Raw genomic sequence first — 6,000 nt, 5'->3', positions numbered from 1 at the left:
TAAATAGGTTATTTCCAGATTATGGCAATGGAAAATATCCAAGTTGAGTATCCTATCCTAGCTAGCTTCTCTAATTTGCAGAGCAATTATTGAAACATTTTTTTTTTTTTTTTTTTTTTGCCTTGGTGGGAAACTAACATTGCCTAGGAATTTAAATTTTAGCAAAGGAGCTGGAGGGCTGGGGAGGCAGGTCATACTAAAGATAGGCAGAACTCTAGCTATTTTGTTTTGCTTTTTAATGTGGAAAAATAATGGTTTTTATATTAAGAATATCATAAATATAAGTTAAATTGTTTACTAATTCCTACACCAATCACCAAAACAATAAATTACTTGAGCTGAGCATAAAATTTATTTACTTGCAATGGGACTGCATGCATTCACAAATGTTTTCTTATTTGTCTATGTGGATATGCAACCACATTGCCAGGCACAGCACATTCCAGCATAAAGGACAGATTTCAGATGGAACACCTGCTTTGCTTTACTTCTCTCTCTAGGGAGAGGGATAAGATAAATTAGGTAGAGGGAGGAAGAGAAAATGAGAGACTTTTGCAGTGACTGAGATTTTTTAAGTTGGAACTACAGAAAACAAAAATAATTGTTTAAATAGGTAGGACCCACCCTCTGGAATGGGAACTCTGGGAGCTTTATTTTTAGACCTCTCTGCAGCAGACTAAGGGGATGTATATAGTGGGTTCTGCTGTCACCTCTAGTTCTTCATTTAGGAGCTGGTGATAATCTCTGTGTCGTCATGGAATAGTCTCAGGCTCACCTCATGGGGATTTTCTCCTGAGAGAAAATCCAAAACACATCCCCATTTATTCTGGGACGAAACCATGCAGTTCTTATATTGAAAACTTTCAGGGATGCCTGGTGGCTCAGCGGTTGAGCTTCTGCCTTTGGCTCAGGGTGTGATCCTGGGGTCCTGGGATTGAGTCCCACAATGGGCTCCCCAGAGGAAGCCTACTTCTCCTGCCTATGCCTCTGCCTCCCTCTGTATCTCTCATGAATGAATAAATAAAATCTTAAAAAAAGAAAACTTTCATTACAGGGCTAATCATTGCTTATTCCATTATGCAAAGTCCATTAATTACTGTGTAACCTTGAGCAAGTTGCGGTCTTTCTCGAAGCCTTAGTTTACCCAGCTGTAAAACAATTGTAACAGAGTCTGTTTTAGCATTGTAAAAAATAAATACAGTAATACCTTTAGGAGTTTGAAGTGCTCAAAATGTTAGTAATTATTATTTTAAAATATTACTAAAGTTTTTACACAACATGTTATATTTCTCTATCAAGGTACTCATCTTACTTCATAATGGCTCATTTATTTTCCCTTCTAGAGAATGGGAACAGTGGTACATAGTAATAACTTCATATATCCTAGTGGCTGAGTTAATTAATATCTGTTATTGGATCTTTATGCAAGGATTTCTTTTGACTATTTTATTTCCTATCTCTATTTTCTATAGGTGTTGGCTATGGCTAGACAAACCACCACTCTACTTATTTTTAAACTCAGTGTTGGAAATGTAAAATGAGAAAATGGCATGTGCTCACCAAATCACTTAATTTTCCTCCTTGGCACACAAGATGACTATAGTGTATAGAACTCTTACCACTCAATGAGACCAGGCAAATGTAATAGGGATGGAAACCATGTACATTGTTTCAAGTCCTGGCCAACATGTCCCATGTAGCTTCCCCGCTCTATCTGCATCTTAAAGCCTTGAGAAGAAAAGGTTAAAGATGGTAGAGCCACGTATGGAAAGAGCTTAGATTTCCAAATCACAGCTTTTAGGAGAACTGCTCAAGGGGCTGTGATATGAAAAACAAGTTATATTTTATTTTAAGTGGCTAAACTGTGAAGTTTATTTTTACCACATTTAACGTAGACTATATTGACTAGTACATGTTTTTTTTTTTAATTTGAGTTCAATTTGCCAACATATAGCATATCACCCAGTGCTCATCCTGTCAAGTGCCCCCCTCAGTGCCTGTCACCCAGTCACCCCAACCCCCCGCCCACCTCCCCTTCCACTACCCCTTGTTCATTTCCCAGAGTTAGGAGTCTCTCATGTTCTGTCAAATTCACTGATATTTTCACTCATTTTCTCTCCTTTCCCCTTTATTCCCTTTCACTATTTTTTATATTCCCCAAATGAATGAGACCATATAATGTTTGTCCTTCTCCGATTGACTTATTTCACTCAGCATATTACCCTCCAGTTCCATCCACATCGAAGCAAATGGTGGGTATTTGTCGTTTCTAATGGCTGAGTAATATTCCATTGTATACATAGACCACATCTTCTTTATCCATTCATCTTTCGATGGACACCGAGGCTCCTTCCACAGTTTGGCTATTGTGGACATTGCTGCTAGAAACATCGGGGTGCAGGTGTCCCGGCGTTTCACTGCATCTGTATCTTTGGGGTAAATCCCCAGTACTGCAATTGCTGGATTGTAGGGTAGCTCTATTTATAACCCTTTGAGGAACCTCCATACAGTTTTCCAGAGTGGCTGCACCAGTTCACATTCTCACCAACAGTGTAAGAGGGTTCCCCTTTCTCCACATTCTCTCCAACATTTGTTGTTTCCTGCCTCGTTAATTTTCCCCATTCTCACTGGTGTGAGGTGGTATCTCATTGTGGTTTTGATTTGTATTTCCCTGATGGCAAGTGATGCAGAGCATTTTCTCATGTGCTTGTTGGCCATGTCTATGTCTTCCTCTGTGAGATTTCTATTCATGTCTTTTGCCCATTTCATGGATGGATTGTTTGTTTCTTTGCTGTTGAGTTTCATAAGTTCTTTATAGATCTTGGATACTAGCCCTTTATCTGATAGGTCATTTGCAAATATCTTCTCCCATTCTGTAGGTTGTCTTTTAGTTTTGTTGACTGCTTCTTTTGCTGTGCAGAAGCTTCGTATCTTGATGAAGTCCCAATAATTCATTTTTGCTTTTGTTTCCCTTGCCTTCATAGATGTGCTTGCAAGAAGTTGCTGTGGCCAAGTTCAAAAAGGGTGTTGCCTGTGTTCTCCTCTAGGATTTTGATGAATTTCTGTCTCACATTTAGATCTTTCATCCATTTTGAGTTTATCTTTGTGTCTGGTATAAGAGGATGGTCTAGTTTCATTCTTCTGCATGTGGATGTCCAATTTTCCCAGTACCATTGATTGAAGAGACTGCCTTTTTTCCAGTGGATAGTCTTTCCTGCTTTGTCAAATATTAGTTGGACTAATTAGGGGCCATTTCTGGATTCTCTATTCTGTTCCATTGATCTATGTGTCTATTTTTGTGACAGTACCACATTGTCTTGATGATCACAGCTTTGTAGTACAACCTGAAATCTGGCATTGTGATGCCCCAGCTATGGTTTTCTTTTTTAATATTCCCCTGGCTATTTGGGGCCTTTTCTGATTCCACACAAATCTTAGGATGATTTGTTCCAACTCTCTGAAGAAAGTCCATGGTATTTTGATAGGGATTGCATTGAAGGTATTCATTGCCCTGGGTAACATTGACATTTTCACAATATTAATTCTTCCAATCCATGAGCATGGAATATTTTTCCATCTCTTTGTGTCTTCCTCAATTTCTTTCAGAAGGGTTCTGTAGTTTTTAGGGTATAGATCCTTTACCTCTTTGGTTAGGTTTATTCCTAGGTATCTTATGCTTTTGAGTGCAATTGTAAGTGGGATTGACTCCTTAATTTCTCTTTCTTCAGTTTCATTGTTAGTGTATAGAAATGCCACTGACTTTTGGGCATTGATTTTGTATCCTGCCTCACTGCCGAATTGCTGTATGAGTTCTATCAATCTTGGGGTGGAGTCTTTTGGGTTTTCTATGTACAGTATCATGTCATCTTCAAAGAGGGAGAGTTTGGCTTCTTCTTTGCCAATTTGAAGGCCTTTGATTTCCTTTTGTTGCCTGATTGCTGGGGCTAGGACTTCTAGTACTAAGTGGAATAGCAGTGGTGAGAGTGGACATCCCTGTTGTGCTCCTGATCTTAAGGGAAAGTCTCCTAGTGTTTCCCCATTGAGAATGATGTTTCTGTGGGCTTTTCGTAGATGGATTTTAAGATGCTGAGGAATGTCCCCTCTATCCCTACACTCTGATGAGTTTTGATCAGGAATGGATGCTGTATTTTGTCAAATGCTTTCTCTCCATCTATTGAGAGGATCCTATGGTTCTTGTTTTTTCTCTTGCTTATATGATCTATCACATTGATTACTTTATGAGTGTTGAACCAGTCCTGCATCCCAGGGATAAATCCCACTTGGTTATGGTGAATAATCTTCTTAATATACTGTTGGATCCTATTAGCTAGTATCTTGTTGAGAATTTTTGCATCTGTGTTCATCAGGGATATTGGTCTACAATTCTCCTTTTTGGGGGGGTCTTTGTCTGGTTTTGGAATTAAGGTGATGCTGGCCTCATAGAACGAGTTTGGAGGTATTCCATCTCTTTCTATCTTTCTGAACAGCTTTAGTAGAATAGGTATGGTTTCTTCTTTAAACGTTTGATAGAATTCCCTTGGGACGCCATCTGGCCCTGGAGTTTTGTGTCTTGGGAGGTTTTTGAAGACTGCTTCAATTTCCTCCCTGGTTATTGGCCTGTTCAGGTTTTCTACTTCTTCCTGTTCCAGTTTTGGTAGTTTGTGGCTTTCCAGAAATGCATCCATTTCTTCTATATCACCTAATTTATTGGCATATAGCTGCTCATAATAAGTTTTTAAAATAGTTTGTACCTCCTTGGTATTGGTGGTGATCTCTCCTTTTTCATTTGTGATTTTATTAATTTGAGTCTTTTCTCTTTTGTTTTTAATAAGGCTGGCTAATGGTTTATCTATCTTATTAATTCTTTCAAAGAACCAACTCCCGGTTTTGTTGAACTGTTCCACAGTTCTTCTGGTCTCTATTTCATTGAGTTCTGCTCAAATCTTTATTAACTGTCTTCTTCTGCTGGGTGTAAGTTTTATTTACTGTTCTTTCTCCAGTTCCTTTAAGTGCAAAGTTAGCTTTTGTATTTGAGTTCTTTCCAGTTTTTTGACGGATGCTTGTATTGCAATGTATTTCCCTCTCAGGACTGCTTTTGCTGTATATCAAAGATTTTGAACTGTTCTATCTTCATTCTCATTAGTTTCCATGAATCTTTTTAATTCTTCTCTAATTTCCTGGTTGACCCTTCCATCTTTTAGCAGGATGGTCTTTAACCTCCACGTGTTTGAATTCCTTCCAAATTTCTTCTTGTGATTGAGTTCTAGTTTCAAAGCATTATGGTGTCACCATGATACCTATTCTATCCCTGTTTTGTGGATTATTTCCTTGAACTTCCTCTTCATTTGACAGAGTCCCCCTTAATATTTCTTGCAGAGCTGGTTTGGTGGTCACATATTCTTTCCGTTTCTGCCTATCTTGGAAGCTCTTTATCTCTCCTTCTATTCTGAATGAGAGCCTTGCTAGATAGAATATTCTTGGCTGCATGTTTTTCTCTTTTAGGACCCTGAATATATCCTGCCAGCCTTTTCTGGCCTGCCAGGTCTCTGTGGAGAGGTCTGCTGTTAACCTAATATTTCTCCCCATAAAGGTTAGGGATTGCTTGTCTCTTGCTGCTTTAAGGGTCTTCTCTTTGTCTTTGGAATTTGCAAGTTTCACTATTAAATGTCAGGGTGTTGAATGGTTTTTATTGATTTTGGGGGTGGGGGAGTCTCTCTATCTCCTGGATCTGAATGCCTGTTTCCCTTCCCAAGTTAGGGAAGTTCTCAGCTATGATTTGTTCAAATATACTTTCTGGTCCTCTGTCCCTTTCGGCGCCCTCTGGAACCCCATTAAATGTAGACTTTCCTTCTGAGGCTGTCATTTATTTCCCTTAACCTTTCCTCGTGATCTTTTGTTTTTCTCTTTTTTCCTCCCTCAGCTTCCGTCCTTGCCATCAACTTGTCTTCTATGTCACTCATTCGTTCTTCTACCTCATTAACCTTTGTCATTAGGACCGCA

The sequence above is a fragment of the Canis lupus genome, chromosome 21, assembly GCF_003254725.2.
Source record: "Canis lupus dingo isolate Sandy chromosome 21, ASM325472v2, whole genome shotgun sequence".
Taxonomy (NCBI): Eukaryota; Metazoa; Chordata; class Mammalia; order Carnivora; family Canidae; genus Canis; species Canis lupus.
Note: the sequence above shows the minus strand (reverse complement) of the source record.